General features: G+C 36.0%; 1 long non-coding RNA gene across 2 annotated transcripts; it reads right to left on the bottom strand.

Moving 5' to 3' along the window:
• Positions 1-7,201: 7,201 nt before the first annotated feature.
• LOC120252871 lies at positions 7,202-11,536 on the bottom strand. Of its 2 annotated transcripts, none has more exons than XR_005534166.1 (4): positions 11,143-11,536; positions 10,552-10,588; positions 7,319-7,381; positions 7,202-7,228 (listed from the first exon to the last, which is right to left on the bottom strand). It is a non-coding gene; the product is annotated as an uncharacterized LOC120252871 (long non-coding RNA). The 2 variants fall into 2 exon arrangements; XR_005534165.1 differs by lacking the exon at positions 7,202-7,228 and adding an exon at positions 10,674-10,810 and having other exon boundaries at positions 7,316-7,381.
• Between the last annotated feature and the right edge of the window lie 8,986 nt (positions 11,537-20,522).

The following is a 20,522-nucleotide window of genomic DNA, read 5'->3' on the forward strand; positions in this document are numbered from 1 at the left end:
GTCGGGCCCCCATTAGAACCTTTCACAAGTGATGATGGCTGGGAATTATGGGTGATGGCAAATTTTTAGGAGTATGAGTGGTGGTTGTGCGCGGGTGGTCCCAGCGCCCATGCGTGTGTAGACCTTGCTCCCACTAGTTCCTCTGATTATTTTCCAAGTCTCCATTGGTGTAAACAAAATAGAAATATATGATTTTTTTGTACAATAAATGGAAATGACATCTATTTTTCTTATATTTTCTTGTGGATATATATATACAAGCCGAATGCCTACTCGAGTTTTAAAATTCACGACTCCGCTAAACAAATTAAAAGAAACATTTCCATTTCTTCGAATGTCATCAGACATTCCTTTAAAGGTCTTTGGGTGCACATGCTTTGTTCATATTCCAACCAATTTTCGATCAAAACTAGATCCTAAATCTGAAAAATGTATTTTTATCGGTTATGTTCCAAATAAAAAAGGTTACAAGTGTTTTAATCCTATTTCAAAGAAAACTTACATTAGTATGGATGTAATTTTCATGGAAAGATACCCTTTTTCAACAAAAATCAACTTGATGAGTATGTTTTAGATAAAGATGATTTTTGGCAAGTATCTCAACCATTACCTAAAATGATTTTAACACCAAATGTCTTTGATGAACAAGAACAAGAAATAATCGATCAAAATAATAAAAAAATGGCGAGAATCCCGATCATTCGATACCAAAAGTTATTTTGCCTAGTGAAGGGGGAGAAATACTATGCAAACTTGTAATTGAGCCTTCGGTTTATTTTAGGAGAAGGTTTCATAAAAAAAAGATTGCCCAAATTGATCCTTCAGTTTCTTCCCAAAATCAAGAACCGAGTAATGGTCTTCAATAAACATAGGTAATTCCAAACCTTGATCCCATCTTTACATCTACAGAATCTCAAAATCAGGATATAGTAGATCTAGATTTTTCTATAGCCATCAAGAAAGGAATCCGCTCTTGTACAACAAAACACCTTAGCAAAATACTTGTCTTATCAAAAAATTACACACAAACACAATTTTTTGGCCAAAAAATCTCTAACCTATCTGAACGTAGAACAATATAGGAAGCACTTAGTAGTCCGGCTTAGAGGTTAGTAGTCAAGGAGGAAATGGATGCTCCTTTGAAAAATGAGACTTGGGAAGTTGTTGATTAGCCACTATTGGATATAAGTGGGTTTGTACTATAAAATGCAAAGCTAATAGAAAGTGTTGAAAGACACAAAGCACAACTCGTGGCAAAGGGGTTTACTCAGACATACAGGATTGACTATCAGGAGACCTTTGCCCAGTAGCCAATATAAATTCAATTCGTGTCCTTTTATCCATAGCAGCAAACTGTAATTGGCCTTTGCATCAACTTGATGTAAAAAATGCTTTCCTCAATGGTGAATTGGAAGAAGAAGTGTTTATGGATCTCCCAACAGGTTTTGAAAAAAGGTTTGGCGAGAACAAGGTTTACAGATTGAAGAAATCTTTGTATGGACTCAAGCAATCTCCTCAGGCTTGGTTTGACAGGTTTGGGAAGGCCATAAAAAGATATGAATATTCTCAGAGTCAAGCCAATCATACTATGTTCTATAAACATTCAAAGGAAGGCAAATTGGCTATACTCATTGGCTACATCGATGATATTATTCTTGCAGGTGATGATGTTAAAGAAATCGTGACATTGACAGCAAGAATTATTTTTGCACCTTTGTGTAAGGAACCTTGGTAACTTGGAGAAGTAAGAAACAAAGTGTTGTGGCTAGAAGTAGTGCAAAGGTTGAGTTTAGATTGGTAGCTCATGGAATTTGTGAAGTTTTGTGGATTAGCAGAATTCTTGAAGAATTGAAAATCTTTACCCCGCCACAGATTAAAGTATACTGCGATAATATTGCCATTTCACACAATCTAGTTCATGATCGAACAAAGAATGAGGAGATAGACAAGCAATCCATTAAAGAAAAAATTGACAGTTATTTGCATGGTGTCCATACTTTCAAATAAAAAGATCTAGATCGGTTGTGGTACTTCCTTGGAATTGAGGTAGCTCAGTCAAAGGCAGGAATTGCTACATCCTAGAGAAAATATTGTTTGGACATTTAGGAAGAAACCAATAAGCTGGATTGCAAGCCAATTGATACTCCTGCGGATCCAAATGTCAAGCTTCTACCTAATCAGGGGAGTCCTTTAAAGATCCAAGAAAGCATTAAAGGTTAGTTGAAAAGTTGAATTATTTGACCATGACAAGGCCAGATATTTCATTTGCTGTAAGTGTGGTCAGCCAGTCCTTTAATTTTCCTTGTGATAATCATTGGGATGTTGTGGCTAGGATTGTATGATACCTTAAGGGATCCACTGGAAGAGGTTTAGTATACACAGATAGTGATCATTATGATATTGTTGCTTATACAGATGTAGATTGGGCAGGTTGCCCAACCAATAGACGATCCACATTGGATATTGTATCCTTATTGGACGCAATTTTATCTTTTGAAAAACTAAGAAACAAAATATTGTTGCCAAGTCCAGTGTGGAGGCCGAGTATCTAGCTATGGCTCTTACCACATGTGAGCTCATATGGCTGAAAAAGCTTCTCCAGGAATTACATTTCTATCAAGTGCAGTCTATGAATCTCATTTGTCATAACTAAGCAGTCTTGCACATTGCCTTCAATCCAGTCTTTCATGAGTGGACAAAACATACTGAGATCAATTATAATTTAATTCGTGAGAAGGTTATGTCTAGAGAAACTATGTCGTTTGTTGGTTCTAATAAGCAGTCACAGATATTTTCACTAAATCTCATCGAGATCAATTATAATTTAATTCGTGAGAAGATTATGTCTAGAGAAACTATGTCGTTTGTTGGTTCTAACTTCTAATAAGCAGTTAACAGATATTTTCTCTAAGTCTCATCGAAGACCAAGGATAGCTTACATATGTGGCAATCTTGATGGATGCAATCTATGTGCTCTAGCTTAAGGGGGAGTGTTAAGATATTGCAAAGATTACAGTGATATCCCTAGAGATATGATACATATTTGATTTAGTTAATTTTCTTCGTAATTATATCAGATTTGATTTCTATAGATAGCGATAGCCTAATTTTAAGAGATTTGTTGCACATTATGTGATTAGGATCATATCTTCAGATTTAGCTCTGTTATCTCATTATTTTTGGCTTCTTGAATCTATATATTGATGAGTCCTTTGTACAGTTAAAATTCAATCAGAAACGCACATTCTTCAAACTTCTCCTTTGGTTTCAAGTAATTCAATTCAAGAAAACAAAGCATAGAGCTCATTCCGTCCTTTTATCAAGACAATTAAATTAGGTCAATCATTATGGACATTACTTGAGATCTATGTCAATCTCAATGCAATTGAGGACATTACAAGGAATGAATAAATTAAGAAGAGAAGGGGAAAAAATCGAAAACATAAGGTTAAATAATCAATATTCACAGTGGCTATGGCCATTGACAGGAGCCCACGAGGTGATTCTTTTGTGTTGCCATAGGGACACTAAAAGTAGATGAAAACCACACTATTATATTCTGCAAGTAATTAAGAAATCAAATTAAATGTAATTTAACTCTATTAAATGGACATCTGGCATGGAAGCAATACTACATGACAAAAATTTCCAAGTATTTTTGTAGTAACAGAAATCCAAATCTAATCAAAGTATTTTTGAAGTAAACAAATAAAACTATCCAAGTTATTACACATCTAAACCCAGGTATAAAAAAATTTTACATTTCTATAAATAACAAAAGAAAGGGTAACATTAAAAAACAATGTGTATTTTCTAGTTTATATTATTAAATAGTGCGAATATAGTGTGAAACCAGAGAGAATTTTTATCCTTTGTCTATATATTATTTCAAATTGGCACACACTCACATATTATAGACTAAGTTAGTCACATCATGTTAATTATCTTCCTAACTTAATCCACAATAAAAGGAACTACTCAAGCTGATTTACCTAAGACCATATACCAGTTAGATTTTCAAACTATAAGAAATACTTAAACATTGCAACAACCTCCCCTCGCCCCAGTTGGCACATAGACATAAAAACAGACTTAAAGAGACTCTTAGTGTATACATCTAATTTAGGAGAAATGAATGGAGTGCAGATTATTCCACTATCAAGCTTTTCCTCTAAAAAATGTCAATCAATCTTCATGTGTTTAGTGCGGTCTTGTTGGACAGGATTGTGAGCTATACTAATAGCTGATCAGTTGTCACAATAGCCTCACAAGTGGATCAATTCTCTGTTTTAGCGCCTTTAGAACTTGTTACAACTATATCACTTTACAAACACCTTGTGCCATGGCATGATACTCGATCTCGGCGCTACTACTAGAGACTATTTTGTTTTTACTTCTCCGAGTTACTAAATGTAGAGAATGACTAATTTGCAGATTTTCAAGGAAGTTGTTGGCTACCTTCAATGATAAAACAACCCTTGAATCTTGGCTGATTTCCAGGATAGACATGCAGCCTATCCCTGAAATCCTGGCTGATTTTCAGCTAGGATTGAATTTTTTAATAACTGTAAATTTATTCTTTCTAGAGGGATGAAAGTCTTTAAGAGTGGGTGTATTTCTTTCATTTCAGATATAGAATTGACTCAGAAATTCTTCACTAAATTACCTAAAAAACGTACAAAAGCCATAAGTTGATCTTCTGTCCATTATTGAACAAGCCTAATCTGCATCTGTGCGGACTTCAATATCCCTCTACTCATTTTTCGTAAGGTATAGGCCCAAATCTGATGCCCCTTTTAAGTATCGCAAGATACAATAAACAACTTGAAGATGAGCTTCTTGTGGGGAGTGCATACACTGGCTCACCACACTCACATCAAAAGCAATATTAGGCCTTGTATGAGAAAGATAAATTAATTTACCAACAAGACATTGATATCTACCTTTGTCCACCAGATTATCTTCTTTTCATCAGATTCTGGTTTGGATCCATCCTAAAATCACTCAATTTATATCCATCCACTCATACCTGTCTCAGCCAACAAATCAAGTACATACTTTATTTGGGAAATCACAATTCCTTGCCTTGATCTTGTCACTTCTGTTCCCAAGAAATACTGCATCTGTCCAAAATCCTTAAGTTCAAACTCAGAAGCTAAGTTTCCCTTTAATTTTACCATTTCATCTTTATAATCTCTGTTAATGATGATGCCATCCATGTAGACAATCAGTACAGCTACTTTACCAAAATTGGAGTGTTTGAAGAACATTGTGTGGTCAGCGTTCCCTTGCTTAAACCCTGTTTTTTTTACAATCTTTGTAGACTTCTTAAACTAGGCATGGGAGGGGACTGTTTTGGACCATATAAAGCTTCACATAATCTGCAACATTGATCTCCAAAATTTTTCTCAAATCTAGGTGGAAATCCATAAACACTTCTTCTAAAACTCCATTTAAGAAGACGTTCTTAACATCTAATTGATAGAGTGGCCATACTTATTTGTAGCAATGGGAATCAGAATCTGAACAATGTTCAATTTGGCCACAGGAGCAAATGTTTCCTGTTAATCTATTCAATAAGTCTAGGTGAAGTCCTTAGCCATCAACCTCGTCTTGTGACTGTCAATAGTACCCTCAGTATTGAATTTAATTGTAAAGACCAGTTTACAGCCCACAGTTGTCTATCCTCTTGGTAAATGTGTCTTTTGCCCATGACATTCTTATTCAAGGTAGTTAGTTCTTCAAGACAAATTTTTTTCCAATCAGGAACTCCTAAAGCATCATGTATATTCTTTGGAACATCCAAACTAAGTAGATTAGTAATGAAGGAACATAAAGCGGGGGACTGGTTATTATAGGGCACAAATTTAGCGAAAGGTGTTTTGTACATAACTAAAAACCATTTGTAAGAGCAATAGGCATATCTACAGATTCAATACAAGAGAATTATGTAGAATTATTTGTTGGAGCAAAAGAACTTACTGTAGGTATATCATGTGGAACCGAGCTCGGATTAGAATCTTGGCTATTGTGAGACGCGTTGTGCGTATCACTTGGAGGATATTTGTGCCAGGAATAGACTTGTGGCTCAAATGCATGAGTTCTTAATGTTATTAGGTTTAGGGTTTAGGAAAGGAATCTACAATTATTGGCATGATAATGTTGTTATTGATATCAAATTTAGGAGCTGATTTTGCAGGGTCAGATTCAAGTGCAGTGGCTATATCAAGTGAAAAAAAAAAAGATCCTTTGTGTTAAAATTAAGTATATTAGCTTAATCATGACTAGAGTTCCCTTTTTCCAGCCAATTAGAAAATTACACTTGACCGCATTTTATTTTTATTCTCTAATAGAGAAATATGTTCGAAATTTATATTGCTTAAGCATTATATATGAAAAAATATCCATGCATAAAGTTGAAGTTTTTCAATAGTATAGCCTGTGAAAATCTAAATCTCAATTTCGTAATTTCACGTAAAATGCCATAAAATTTCCATTTTTATTCCTTGGGAAAACAAGGATTTTTATAATTTATATTTTTTTACAGGGTTATATATGAGAAATGTCCATTGAAAATGTTTGAGTTTGTTTCCCTTATACCTTTAAAAATTGCCAAATTTTCAATCATAAAATTACCCTTAATACCCATAAAAATTTCCATTTTAAATCTCTGAAAGTGAGATTTTTAAAATTTATATTTTTTACCATAGCATATCTGGAAAAACGCCAATTCTAACTATTTGAGTTTTTTTTTCCATCCAAGAGTCTTTGAAAATCACCTAAACATTAGTTACAAAATTACACTTAACAATTTTCAATTGTATTCTTTGAAAGAGATATTTCTTATATTGATATTTTTTGCAAGTTTATATATATAAACAATGGCCATTCAAAATGTTAAAGAGTTTTTTTTCTAGAGTTGAGGGTTTGAGGTTTTCAGGGTTTATGGGTTTTGGATTTAGAGTTTAAGGTTTAGGATAGTTTAATATATCATGTCAGCCAAGTATATACATTATCAAAACAATAAAGAAAATAGGCACAATGCAATCAGCTACCCTTTTGAAATTTTAGTGCCAAGGTTCAGTTGAAAAATTAAAATCCGCCATTGACTGAACAGAAAGATACGTAAGGCGGTACTAAAATCAAGCCAATCAAATCAAAATTACCATTTAATGAAGGACTCAACCACACCATGTATATGATGCATAGCAATGTCCTCATCCTCAACCTACACAGATAACAACAACATTAGCTTTTACAGTCAACAAAGGTGCATAAATAACATATTTTAGTTATAGAAAAATCTAATACCACGAACCTCGTTTTGCTGTAGTTGTCTACACAATGTTGCTGAAAGGAATCTCCAGTGTAGCCATGAATTCTAGAAAAAATTTCAGTCTGTTAGTTACAAAATAAACAAAGGAACAATATATATTATGCTTAGAAAATAAAAACAAAAAATGGCTAGACAAAACTTCAAAGCTTCAACCGAGAATCCAATGCCATTAAAAATGGGCAAGGCCATCTGGTCTAAGTGGATTGACCTGGGATCAGCAAAGCTGTCAATCCAGATTGTAATGGGATTATATGGAATTGAAAATTATCAATTGGATGGTTCCGCCACAAGACCTCTCAAAACATGCAAGCCAGTTGGTTATATCAGAACCAGTCAGGACATATTCTAACATCAAAATGAGAACCATTTTCTCTTGAGCTTTGGGAGTTAATCCTAAAATAAGATAGTAAACAGGTATTTGTAAAATTGCAGTGCTGCTGGGTGAAAATATAAATAATTTTATATGAGGCAAAAGTGTGAGGTAGAATAGGATCAAAGAGAATTTGCAGTAAGTAAGCCTAAGTCAGGTAAGGCTCAATTAACTTAGCCTTAGGTCCAATGAGATTCCAGACCAATGTCTACTTGCCACATCTCCAAAATGAAAAATAAAAAGGTGAAAACAAAACTAAAATGTTGTTTTCTAAAAGACATTAAAAATTTAATAAAAAATACAAGGAAATTATCTTATGTGTGGATAAGTTGTCAAGCATTGCACCTCATTTAACCAAATACATAGTTACTGTAGAAAAATCTATAGTAAAAACTATGTTTCTGCATTTATATAGAAGAACAGGTAGCTATTATCAAACATCAGAGACAGGAATTATGTCTCCAAACAACAATAAGTCACTATTTCAATTCTAAGTCCAAGTCACCAATCATAGTTACTAGGATATTCAGTGTTTTCTTCAAAAATCTTTGGTTTCTTTAATTATTGTGCCCATTATTAAGTATATCAAAAACAAAAACAAGGATTTAGTTCAATCTTTGAATTTCAAGAATTACAAATGGCAAACAAAACCAAAAAAAAACCCATTTAATTCAATTCTAATATTAAGATCAATACGCTTACAGTAAGAAAAATGTGAATAATGATTTTTAATTCTGATTATAGCAAAGCTAATTACATATATTATTAAAAGAAAACATGGCAAATCAAACTAAGTTCAGTAGTGGTATTTGCTGAAGACATATATTTGGCTTTAGTGGTTGAGTGAGCTACTGAACATTGGAGGATTTCTAAAATATTGGATTCTCACAAAGATAGATGGCATATCATGTGGTTGAGCTCCTATCATCTAAGTTTCTAGTCCAGTCAGAATTATTGAAGGCAGAGAATGTGAGTGGTGAACATTTTTCAGAAAGAGATCATGATGCAGAGTACCTTTTGAGATGAAACAATACTTGTTTAAGACTTACGGAGTGTCCCTTAGTTGGAGAATGCATCTATTGAGAAAGTTTGTTGATTAAATAGGTAATGTCAAGATGAGTGAGTGAGAAATATTGAAGAGAGCCAATAAATGTCTTTTATAAAGTAGCAATCTTAAGATGCTTACCACCTTTGAGTTACCATTAAGCAATTGTAGCCATTGGAGTAGGAACTATTTGGCATCAGGTATATCTAGTTTTTTTAATAATTTCCTTGATGTACTTGTGTTGAGAGAAGAGGATACATGAACTTGTGAATAACTTCACACCTAAGAAGAAATTGAGATTACAAAGTGCTTGGCAGTTCATTATTGTCATAGTATTTTTCATAATCTTAAAAACCAATATAATCTCATAATTTGAAGATGCAATACAACGCAACAAAAAAGAAAGCACTGAGATTCCTTATTCTCTCAGTTGGCGAACAGAGAAAAAAGAGTTCAAATGCAAAATTGTTGCTTTCTCTCTCAGAGCTTCTCCATCTGTCTCTCTTTTTAATGGGAGATGGGTTATATATAAAAGAGATAAAATTTAAACACAAGATTGTTGCTCCTCTCTAAGCTTCTCTATCTATCTCTTACTTGGCGAACAGGGAGAACAAAGGATTCAAGCGCACGATCATGATCATTGTTCCCTCTTTGAGCTTCTGCATCGATCTCTCTTCAAGGGTGTTAGAATATATATAGAAGGGCAGCATGGTGCTCAGTGGCCAAATAATAATTAGGCATTTTAATTTTTTTTTTAAATTGGGATTTTTTTTTTTTGGTTAAACCAATCATAAAGCCATTTATCATCTATGATTTATAGAATTAAATATGCATTATAATTACAACAGATTTTAAGGATCCCCTCTTAATTATATGGCCACATTTAAAAAAAAAATCTTAAATATAAATTAGATCATTATAGACACGTGAAACGTATTGCTTAATAAAAATCATCAAATAATAATAGGATCCACATTGCACAAAAGTTTCAAATATTATTTGGAAACAAGGATAATTATAATTTTCATTGGTGATTTTTTATTTATTAAAAACCCCTTTTACAGTAATATATTATTAGTAAACTACTTGGACTGACATTCCTCAACAAATAATGAATAAATGATATTTATAAGACAGCGGTTAAATAGTCATTAATACGAAAGAAACACTTTCACTACGGGAAAGAATCAATTTCCCGCGGATGATTCCATGGGTCAAACTAAAAAAATTCTTCGGCAAAACAGTATACCAAAGGATTTTCCGTGGATCAGAGTAATAATACCTTCATTTGAATTTTCAATGTAAGTTCTATTGCTCATTTTTGGTTTTAAGATGATTTCCCCAAATACATCTGCTTGTATTAAGATATCCACGTTTTCAAAAAAAATTCTATTGATAATAGTTTAAGTTACACACAATAAGTTACTTAAGAAGGCAAATTTTAACGCAAATAGTACACATTTTGTCCGTAAGATCACCTATGCCAATATAACCAATCAGCTCTACCTCATACTTGAACTCTTTATCAAAATACATGATCTGCATTCACAACAGGCCCCATGCAATAAAAAGTAGTTTTATAAATTAATAAAACAGGAAATTATAAAAGGAAAAAAGAATTTATACAAGAAGAGCACAAGGCAGCAATGATTGGCAATATATATGCTTTCTTCATACTTAATATATTCAACGACATAAAACAAGTCAAAGCGTCAAATAAGTGAGCATGCACAAGAAAACGTTATGGTGAGAAGTGAAAACATTGATAAGCATAACAAAAGAGGGAACCAAGGCACTCACATTAAAATATTCCACAAGCTCAGTCGCAACCTTCGTCCTTGAGGAAACCATAAAACAACAAAATTAACTATAAGACATCAAAACATATCAGAAAAATACTAAAGTAAAACATTTCCAACAACCTTGATAGTCCTTCAAATTAGTGGCGCTAGGTACTCTCAGTGATCTTGCGCTTAAATATTATTAGATTACCATAAGTTTCATGCTTGAGAGCCTTTTCCCATTGGTTTTTTTAATTTCCACAAAAATAGCAGCATTACTACAAGAACAATTCAAGAAAAATCACATCAATGGCTACTAAGAGGAACCTTTGTTTAACCTTCCCCAATTTAGGAGCATACCAACCAATTGAACAATAACAAGAACAATAACAAATGCATTGCAAGAGTGATTCTTCATAAAATCAACCATTCCAAAAGGCATTCCAGCATATAAATTTTTGCTAAAGAAGATTAATTCTTGGTAAGGTTCTACTTGCAAGACGAAATCCATAATAAGCTCACAAGTATTGAAAAATCACCAAAAGAAATTTTCCATCAAAATCACAAAAGACCAAAGCAAGATAAGTTTTTAATATTTAAAACTACTTACAACCATTCTTGGTGAAACCTTTGAGAGACGGAGGCCTCAACATGCCCATGGCTTGGCAACCAAACGGCAGGTAAAATGGCATCAGAATCGCTCTTCCACCTGAATAAAAAGTATCAAAATCGAACAACAATCAGCAAAAGAATATGAAAAATACTTCAAACACCCCCCTCCCCCTCCCCTGCTTGGATCTTCTTAGCTGCAAACTTCCACACTGGCCGATAATGAAATTGACTTTGTCGCCGAGCTCGATCGCAGACTGCTATGGCACATGAAATTCTCAAGGCTAGAGATGATTCCGGCTCTAAATTACACGGGGTTCTCCGCCTCCATGAAACCCTAGAATCCCCAAACGGGGAGCAGCTTACTCTCCAAGAAAAAGAAACTGAGAATTCCGCCAAAATGAAGGGGATTATCTAGTATTTTATAGATATTTAGTTCCTTTTAATTTAATAAATACATTAATCATTGTGACATATTTGTGATTATATTTAGGCTTTAAAAAAATAACTAATGATAGCTAAAATTTGAGTAAAATATTTTAAATGTAATTTAAGGATTAAAATGGACAAATGTATATAGTTTTTAAAAAAATAGAATATATATTTTGTTTTAAATACCAAATTATAATTATAACTACATATTAAATTGTAAAATTAATATTTTTTATCATTTAAAAATTTTCATTTTAATCTTAATAGTACAATTTTCAATAAATGACCTGTATTTTTTAGTAAAATTCTTGTAATAATCCTTCTATTATAGCCACTTTGCTATTTTGCTCTCTTTATTAAAAGTTCTTAATTTACTCAAGCATATCAAATCCAATTCAGAACAGTTGTTAGCTTTTGTGATAAAAATTAACAACCTGGGTTAAAATAATACCGAAAAAATTTCGGGTTTCGAGTTTAGGGTTTAGGGTTTTAGGGTTTGGGATTTGGGGTTTCAGGGTTCAGGGTTTAGGGTTTATTGGTTGAAGAATCAGACTGTAACGCATGAATGTAAAACAAAAAGAAGAAGAAAAAGAAAAAATCGTGCTTATAAATCAGCTTCCCTGATATTAATCTAGTGTTTGGAGGTCCAAAACATGCCTTCTTGTACTCTCAATGGTTGTCCTAACACTACAATAAATCAATAAATTTTATTAGTTAATAACTCATGCAAAGTTCCAAATACAACAATAAATTTCCTATCCTTTCTATTAATTTCAATTGTCCTACAACCTAATGAAAAAGTAAATATTTCTTATGATACAAGGTCTGGTAATTATCAGTAATTTCCTTGATCATAAATTATTATGTACATCAATCACAAAAAAGGTATAGTCTTTAATTCATAAATTAAATTATAAAAAATTAGACTTATGTGCTAATAAATGACAATTTACATTTGTAAAACAAACATTCAATAATAACATTATTAATATTAACACATATACATTGTCTACATAGTTGTAGTTTTGATTTTAAAACTCATAATTTGGCATTGTTTAGATAACCATGAATATGGTTTCTCATGGTTATTGGTTTTAAAAGAAGCATATTTAACTTTTATATGGTTGCTCATAGTTACTGTTATGAAACAAGCATATTTATTAACTTGTTGCCGTTATAACTTACGCTCAAACTATGATGCTATAATCCATGAATTGATCAATAAATCAGTTGATCAAAACTTTTAAGGTTTAATTTTGATCAAAATAACAAGAGAAAACCTTAATCCTAAACTAATCTGTATGAATCGGACATATATCCTTAAGCCAAAAATACTCCTCTTTGTTTATGAAACAGCTAAATATGACCCAGTAATTGCCTGATTAGGTTAATGAAGTATTCAAGTCAACCAATAAATCTTTCGAATAAAAAATAATAAAAATATTAATTTCAAATAAAGCCGACAATGTTAACATAAGAATAAACCCATCCAACAAATTAAAATAATTAAATTATGTGGTCTAGCTCTCCAGCCATTGAACACAAAACTATGACATACCACATAATTTTTGAATTGAATAATCATGCATAGGGGTTAGGGTTTAGGGTTTTAGGGTTTAGGGTTTAGGGTTTTAGGGTTTAGGGTTTAGGGTTTAGGGTTTAGGGTTTAGGGTTTAGGGTTTAGGGTTTGGGGTTTAGGGTTTGGGTTTAGGGTTTAGGGTTTTAGGGTTTTAGGGTTTAGGGGTTTTAGGGTTTAGGGTTTTAGGGTTTAGGGTTTAGGGTTTAGGGTTTTAGGGTTTAGGGTTTAGGAGTTTTAGGGTTTTAGGGTTTAGGGGTTTTAGGGGTTTAGGGTTTAGGGTTTAGGGTTTAGGGGTTTAGGGTTTAGGGGTTTAGGGTTTTAGAGTTTTAGGGTTTGAGGGTTTAGGGTTTAGGGTTTAGGGTTTCAGGGTTTAGGAGGTTTTAGGGTTTAGGGTTTAGGGGTTTAGGGTTTAGGGTTTAGGGTTTAGGGTTTAGGGTTTTAGGGTTTAGGGTTTAGGGTTTAGGGTTTAGGGTTTTAGGGTTTAGGGTTTAGGGTTTAGGGTTTAGGGTTTAGGGTTTAGGGTTTTAGGGTTTTAGGGGTTTAGGGTTTGGGGTTTAGGGATTTAGGAGACTAGGGTTTTAGGGTTTTAGGGTTTTAGGGTTTAGGGACATTGGGGTTTAGGGTTTAGGGTTTGAGGGTTTAGGAGACTGAGGGACTAGGGTGTTTAGGGTTTTAGGGTTTTAGTTTGTTTAGGGTTTCAGGAGTTTAGGGGTTTAGGGTCTAGGGTTTTAGAATTTAGGGTTTAGGGTTTACGGGTTTGAGGTGTTTAGGGTTTAGTTAGGGTTTAGGGTTTAGGGTTTAGTTTGTAGGTTTAGGGTTTACGGGGTTGGAAGGGTTTAGGGTTTGAGGGTTTGAGGTTTAGGGTTTGAGGGGTTTAGGGGTTTAGGGTTTAGGGTTTAGATTTAGTACACAGGGTTTAGGGTTTTAGGGTTTAGGGTTTTAGGGTTTGGGGTTTTAGGGTTTAGGGTTTAGGGTTTAGGGTCAGGGTTTAGGGTTTTAGGGGTTTTAGGGTTTAGGGTTTAGGGTTTAGATTTAGAGGTTTTGCGAGGTTTAGGGTTTAGGGTTTTTAGGGTTTAGGTTTTAGGGGTTTTAGGGTTTTAGGTTTAGGGTTTTAGGGTTTTAGGGTTTAGGGTTTAGAGGTTTAGGGTTTAGGGTTTAGGGTTTAGGGTTTAGGGTTTTAGGGTTTAGGGTTTAGGGTTTTAGGGTTTTAGGGTTTAGGGTTTTAGGGTTTAGGGTTTAGGGTTTAGGGTTTAGGGTTTTAGGGTTTTAGGGGTTTAGGGTTTAGGGTTTTAGGGTTTAGGGTTTAGGGTTTAGGGTTTAGGGTTTTAGGGTTTAGGGTTTTAGGGTTTAGGGTTTAGGGTTTTAGGGTTTAGGGTTTAGGGTTTTAGGGTTTAGGGTTTAGGGTTTAGGGTTTAGGGTTTAGGGTTTAGGGTTTAGGGTTTTAGGGTTTGAGGGTTTAGGGTTTAGGTTTAGGGTTTTAGGGTTTAGGGTTTTAGGGTTTTAGGGTTTAGGGTTTAGGGTTTAGGGTTTAGGAGTTTAGGGTTTAGGGTTTAGGGTTTAGGGTTTTAGAGGTTTAGGGTTTAGGGTTTGGGTTTAGGGTTTAGGGTTTGGGTTAGGGTTTGAGGTTTTAGGGTTTAGGGTTTTAGGGTTTAGGGTTTAGGGTTTTAGGGTTTGGGTTTTAGGGTTTTAGGGTTTGGGGTTTTAGGGTTTAGGGTTTAGGGTTTAGGGTTTAGGGTTTAGGGTTTTAGGGTTTAGGGTTTTAGGGTTTAGGGTTTAGGGTTTGGTTTTTGAGGTTTGGGGTTTTAGGGTTTTAGGGTTTAGGGTTTAGGGTTTAAGGGGTTTAGGGTTTAGGGTTTAGGGTTTTTAGGGTTTTAGGGTTTAGGGTTTAGGGTTTAGGGTTTAGGGTTTAGGGTTTTAGGGTTTAGGGTTTTTAGGGTTTTAGGGTTTAGGGTTTAGGGTTTTAGGGTTTAGGGTTTTAGGGTTTTAGGGTTTAGGGTTTAGGGTTTTAGGGTTTAGGGTTTAGGGTTTTAGGGTTTAGGGTTTTAGGGTGTTTAGGGTTTTAGGGTTTTAGGGTTTAGGGTTTAGGGTTTAGGGTTTAGGGTTTAGGGTTTAGGGTTTAGGGTTTAGGGTTTAGGGTTTAGGGTTTAGGGTTTAGGGGTTTAGGGTTTAGGGTTTTAGGGTTTAGGGTTTAGGGTTTAGGGTTTAGGGGTTTAGGGTTTAGGGTTTAGGGTTTTAGGGTTTAGGGTTTAGGGTTTAGGGTTTAGGGTTTAGGGTTTAGGGTTTAGGGTTTTAGGGTTTAGGGTTTAGGGTTTTAGGGTTTAGGGTTTAGGGTTTAGGGTTTAGGGTTTAGGGTTTAGAGGTTTTAGGGTTTAGGGTTTTAGGGTTTAGGGTTTAGGGTTTTAGGGTTTAGGGTTTAGGGTTTAGGGTTTTAGGGTTTAGGGTTTAGGGTTTAGGGTTTAGGGTTTAGGGTTTAGGGTTTAGGGTTTAGGGTTTAGGGTTTAGGGGTTTAGGGTTTAGGGTTTAGGGTTTTAGGGTTTAGGGGTTTTAGGGTTTTAGGGTTTAGGGTTTTAGGGGTTTAGGGTTTTGGGTTTAGGGTTTAGGGTTTTAGGGTTTAGGGTTTTAGGGTTTAGGGTTTAGGGTTTAGGGTTTAGGGTTTAGGGTTTTAGGGGTTTTAGGGTTTAGGGGTTTTAGGGGTTTAAGTTTGGGTTTAGGGTTTAGGGGTTTTTTAGGGTTTAGGGGTTTAGGGTTTAGGGGTTTTAGGGTTTTAGGGTTTTAGGGTTTAGGGTTTTAGGGTTTAGGGTTTAGGGTTTTAGGGTTTTAGGGTTTGGGTTTTAGGGTTTTAGGGTTTAGGGTTTAGGGGTTTTGAGGGTTTAGGGTTTTAGGGTTTTGAGGGTTTTGAGGGTTTAGGGTTTAGGGGTTTAGGGTTTAGGGTTTAGGGTTTAGGGTTTAGGGTTTGAGGGTTTTTAGGGTTTTGAGTTTAGGGTTTAGGGTTTAGGGTTTTGAGGGTTTAGGGGTTTTAGGGTTTAGGGTTTAGGGTTTAGGGTTTAGGGTTTAGGGTTTTAGGGTTTAGGGTTTAGGGTTTAGGGTTTAGGGTTTAGGGTTTAGGGTTTAGGGTTTTAGGGTTTTAGGGTTTAGGGGTTTTAGGGTTTAGGGTTTTAGGGTTTTAGGGTTTTAGGGTTTAGGGTTTAGGGTTTAGGGTTTAGGGTTTTAGGGTTTAGGGTTTTAGGGTTTAGGGTTTAGGGTTTAGGGGTTAGGGTTTTAGGGGTTTAGGGTTTAGGGGTTAGGGTTTAGGGTTTGAGGGTTTTGGGGTTTAGGGTTTAGGGTTTTAGGGTAGGGGTTTAGGGTTTTAGGGTTTAGGGTTTTAGGGTTTAGGGGTTTAGGGTTTAAGTTTAGGGTTTAGGGTTTAGGGTTTAGGGTTTAAAGGGTTTAGGGTTTTAGGGTTTAGGGTTTAGGGTTTAGGGTTTTAGGGTTTAGGGTTTTGGGTTTAAGGTTTAGGGTTTTAGGGGTTTTGAGGGTTTAGGGTTTAGGGTTTAGGGTTTAGGGTTTAGGGTTTAGGGTTTTAGGGGTTTAGGGTTTTAGGGTTTAGGGTTTAGGGTTTTAGGGTTTTAGGGTTTTAGGGTTTTAGGGTTTAGGGTTTAGGGTTTAGGGTTTTAGGGTTTTAGGGTTTAGGGTTTTAGGGTTTTAGGGGTTTAGGGTTTAGGGTTTAGGGTTTAGGGTTTTGAGGGTTTTGAGGGTTTAGGGTTTAGGGGTTTTAGGGTTTAGGGTTTAGGGTTTTAGGGTTTTAGGGTTTTAGGGTTTAGGGTTTGGGGTTTAGGGTTTTAGGGTTTTAGGGTTTAGGGTTTAGGGTTTAGGGTTTTAGGGTTTTAGGGTTTAGGGTTTAGGGTTTAGGGTTTAGGGTTTGGGGTTTTCAGGGTTTTGGGGTTTAGGGTTTGGTTTAGGGTTTAGGGTTTAGGGTTTTAGGGTTTAGGGTTTAGGGTTTAGGGTTTTAGGGTTTTAGGGTTTAGGGTTTTAGGGTTTTAGGGGTTTAGGGTTTCTAGGGTTTAGGGTTTTAGGGTTTTAGGGTTTAGGGTTTTAGGGTTTTAGGGGTTTTAGGGTTTAGGGTTTAGGGTTTAGGGTTTAGGGTTTAGGGTTTAGGGTTTAGGGTTTTGGAGGGTTTAGGGTTTAGGGTTTAGGGTTTAGGGTTTAGGGTTTTAGGGTTTAGGGTTTTAGGGTTTAGGGTTTAGGGTTTAGGGGTTTTAGGGTTTTAGGGTTTAGGGTTTTAGGGTTTAGGGTTTAGGGTTTAGGGTTTAGGGTTTAGGGTTTAGGGTTTAGGGTTTAGGGTTTTGGGGTTTAGGGTTTAGGGTTTAGGGTTTTAGGGTTTAGGGTTTAGGGTTTAGGGTTTTTGGGTTTAGGGTTTAGGGTTTTAGGGTTTTAGGGGTTTAGGGTTTTAGGGTTTAGGGTTTAGGGTTTAGGGTTTAGGGTTTAGGGTTTAGGGGTTTTAGGGTTTTAGGGTTTAGGGTTTAGGGTTTTAGGGTTTAGGGTTTGGGTTTGGGGTTTCAGGGTTTTAGGGTTTAAGGTTTAGGGTTTAGGGTTTAGGGTTTTAGGGTTTTAGGGTTTTGAGTTTTAGGGTTTAGGGTTTAGGGTTTAGGGTTTAGGGTTTGGGGTTTTGGGGTTTTAGGGTTTAGGGTTTAGGGGTTTAGGGTTTAGGGTTTAGGGTTTAGGGTTTAGGGTTTAGGGTTTTTAGGGTTTAGGGTTTTAGGGTTTAGGGTTTTAGGGTTTTAGGGTTTTGGGGTTTTAGGGTTTTAGGGTTTTAGGGTTTGAGGGTTTAGGGTTTAGGAGGGTTTTAGGGTTTTAGGGTTTAGGGTTTTAGGGTTTAGGGTTTGGGGTTTTAGGGTTTAGGGTTTTAGGGTTTAGGGTTTTGGGGTTTAGGGTTTGGGTTTGGGGTTTTAGGGTTTAGGGTTTAGGGTTTAGGGTTTAGGGTTTAGGGTTTAGGGTTTAGGGTTTTAGGGTTTTAGGGTTTAGGGTTTAGGGTTTAGGGTTTAGGGTTTAGGGTTTTAGGGTTTGAGTAGGTTTAGGGTTTAGGGTTTTAGGGTTTAGGGTTTAGGGTTTTAGGGTTTAGGGTTTAGGGTTTTGAGGGTTTTAGGGTTTGCAGGGTTTAGGGTTTAGGGTTTAGGGTTTTAGGGTTTAGGGTTTAGGGTTTTAGGGTTTTGGGTTTAGGGTTTTAGGGTTTAGGGTTTAGGGTTTGGGGTTTAAGGGTTTAGGGTTTAGGGTTTTAGGGTTTAGGGTTTTAGGGTTTTAGGGTTTGAGGGTTTAGGGTTTAGGGTTTAGGGTTTAGGGTTTTAGGGTTTAGGGTTTAGGGTTTAGGGTTTTAGGGTTTAGGGTTTAGGGTTTTAGGGTTTAGGGTTTTAGGGTTTAGGGTTTTAGGGTTTAGGGTTTAGGGGTTTAGGGTTTAGGGTTTAGGGTTTAGGGTTTAGGGTTTAGGGTTTAGGGGTTTAGGGTTTGAGGGTTTTAGGGTTTTAGGGTTTAGGGTTTAGGGTTTAGGGTTTGGGGTTTAGGGTTTAGGGTTTTAGGGTTTTAGGTTTGGGGTTGGGGTTTAGGGTTTAGGGTTTAGGGTTTAGGGTTTTAGGGTTTAGGGTTTAGGGTTTAGGGTTTAGGGTTTAGGGTTTAGGGTTTAGGGTTTTATGGTTTAGGGTTTATGGTTTAGGGCTTAGGGCTTAGGGCTTAGGGGTTAGGGTTTAGGGTTTAGGGTTTAGGGGTTTAGGGTTTGGGGTTTAGGGTTTTAGGGTTTTAGGGTTTAGGGTTTAGGGTTTAGGGTTTAGGGTTTAGGGTTTAGGGTTTAGGGTTTAGGGTTTAGGGTTTAGGGTTTAGGGTTTAGGGTTTTTTAGGGTTTTTTAGGGTTTAGGGTTTTAGGGTTTTAGGGTTTTACAGGGTTTTAGGGTTTTAGGGTTTTAGGAGTTTAGGGTTTAGGGTTTTAGGGTTTAGGGTTTAGGGTTTTAGGGTTTGGGGTTTTAGGGTTTGAGTTTAGGGTTTGGGGTTTAGGGTTTTAGGGTTTTAGGGTTTAGGGTTTAGGGTTTAGGGTTTTAGGGTTTAAGTTTGGGTTTAGGGTTTAGGGTTTTAGGGTTTAGGGTTTTAGGGTTTAGGGTTTTAGGGTTTAGGGTTTAGGGTTTGGGTTTAGGGTTTTAGGGTTTAGGGTTTAGGGTTTAGGGTTTAGGGTTTAGGGTTTTAGGGTTTAGGGTTTAGGGTTTTAGGGTTTTAGGGTTTAGGGTTTAGGGTTTTAGGGTTTAGGGTTTAGGGTTTAGGGTTTAGGGTTTAGGGTTTGGGGTTTTAGGGGTTTAGGGTTTTAGGGTTTGGGGTTTTAGGGTTTAGGGTTTAGGGTTTTAGGGTTTAGGGTTTTAGGGGTTTAGGGTTTAGGTTTTAGGGTTTTGAGGGTTTGGGGTTTGGGTTTCCCAGGGTTTAGGGTTTAGGGTTTGGGGTTTTGAGGGTTTAGGGTTTTAGGGTTTAGGGTTTAGTACAAGGTTTAGGGTTTAGGGTTTTAGGGTTTAGGGTTTAGGGTTTAGGGTTTTGAGGGTTTTAGGGTTTTAGGGTTTAGGGTTTAGGGTTTAGGGTTTAGGGTTTAGGGTTTAGGGTTTAGGGTTTAGGGTTTAGGGTTTGGGTTTAGGGTTTTAGGGTTTAGGGTTTAGGGTTTAGGGTTTAGGGTTTAGGGTTTAGGGTTTAGGGTTTAGGGTTTCAGGGTTTAGGGTTTTAGGGTTTGGGGTTTAGGGTTTAGGGTTTGGGGTTTTAGGGTTTAGGGTTTCGAGGGTTTTGAGGGTTTTAGGGTTTTAGGGTTTAGGGTTTTAGGGTTTAGGGTTTAGGGTTTAGGGTTTGAGGGTAGGGTTTAGGGTTTAGGGTTTAGGGTTTAGGGTTTTAGGGTTTTAGGGTTTAGGGTTTAGGGTTTAGGGTTTGGGGTTTAGGGTTTAGGGTTTAGGGTTTAGGGTTTTAAGGGTTTTAGGGTTTTAGGGTTTTAGGGTTTAGGAGTTTAGGGTTTTAGGGTTTTTAAGGTTTAAGTTTTAGGGTTTAGGGTTTGAGGTTTAGGGTTTAGGGTTTAGGGTTTAGGGTTTAGGGTTTAGGGTTTAGGGTTTGGTTTGAGGTTTGGGTTTAGGTTCAGGTTTAGGGTTTAGGGTTTTAGGGTTTTAGGTTTAGGTTTAGGGTTTTAGGGTTGTTTAGGGTTTAGGGTTTAGGGTTTTGAGGTTTAGGGTTTAGGGTTTAGGGTTTAGGGTTTAGGGTTTTAGGGTTTAGGGTTTAGGGTTTGCTAGGGTTTAGGGTTTAGGGTTTAGGGTTTTAGGGTTTAGGTTTAGGGTTTAGGGGTTTAGGGTTTTAGGGTTTAGGGTTTTAGGGTTTTAGGAAGGTTTAGG

This window comes from Dioscorea cayenensis, chromosome 24, assembly GCF_009730915.1.
Source record: "Dioscorea cayenensis subsp. rotundata cultivar TDr96_F1 chromosome 24, TDr96_F1_v2_PseudoChromosome.rev07_lg8_w22 25.fasta, whole genome shotgun sequence".
Classification (NCBI taxonomy): domain Eukaryota; kingdom Viridiplantae; phylum Streptophyta; class Magnoliopsida; order Dioscoreales; family Dioscoreaceae; genus Dioscorea; species Dioscorea cayenensis.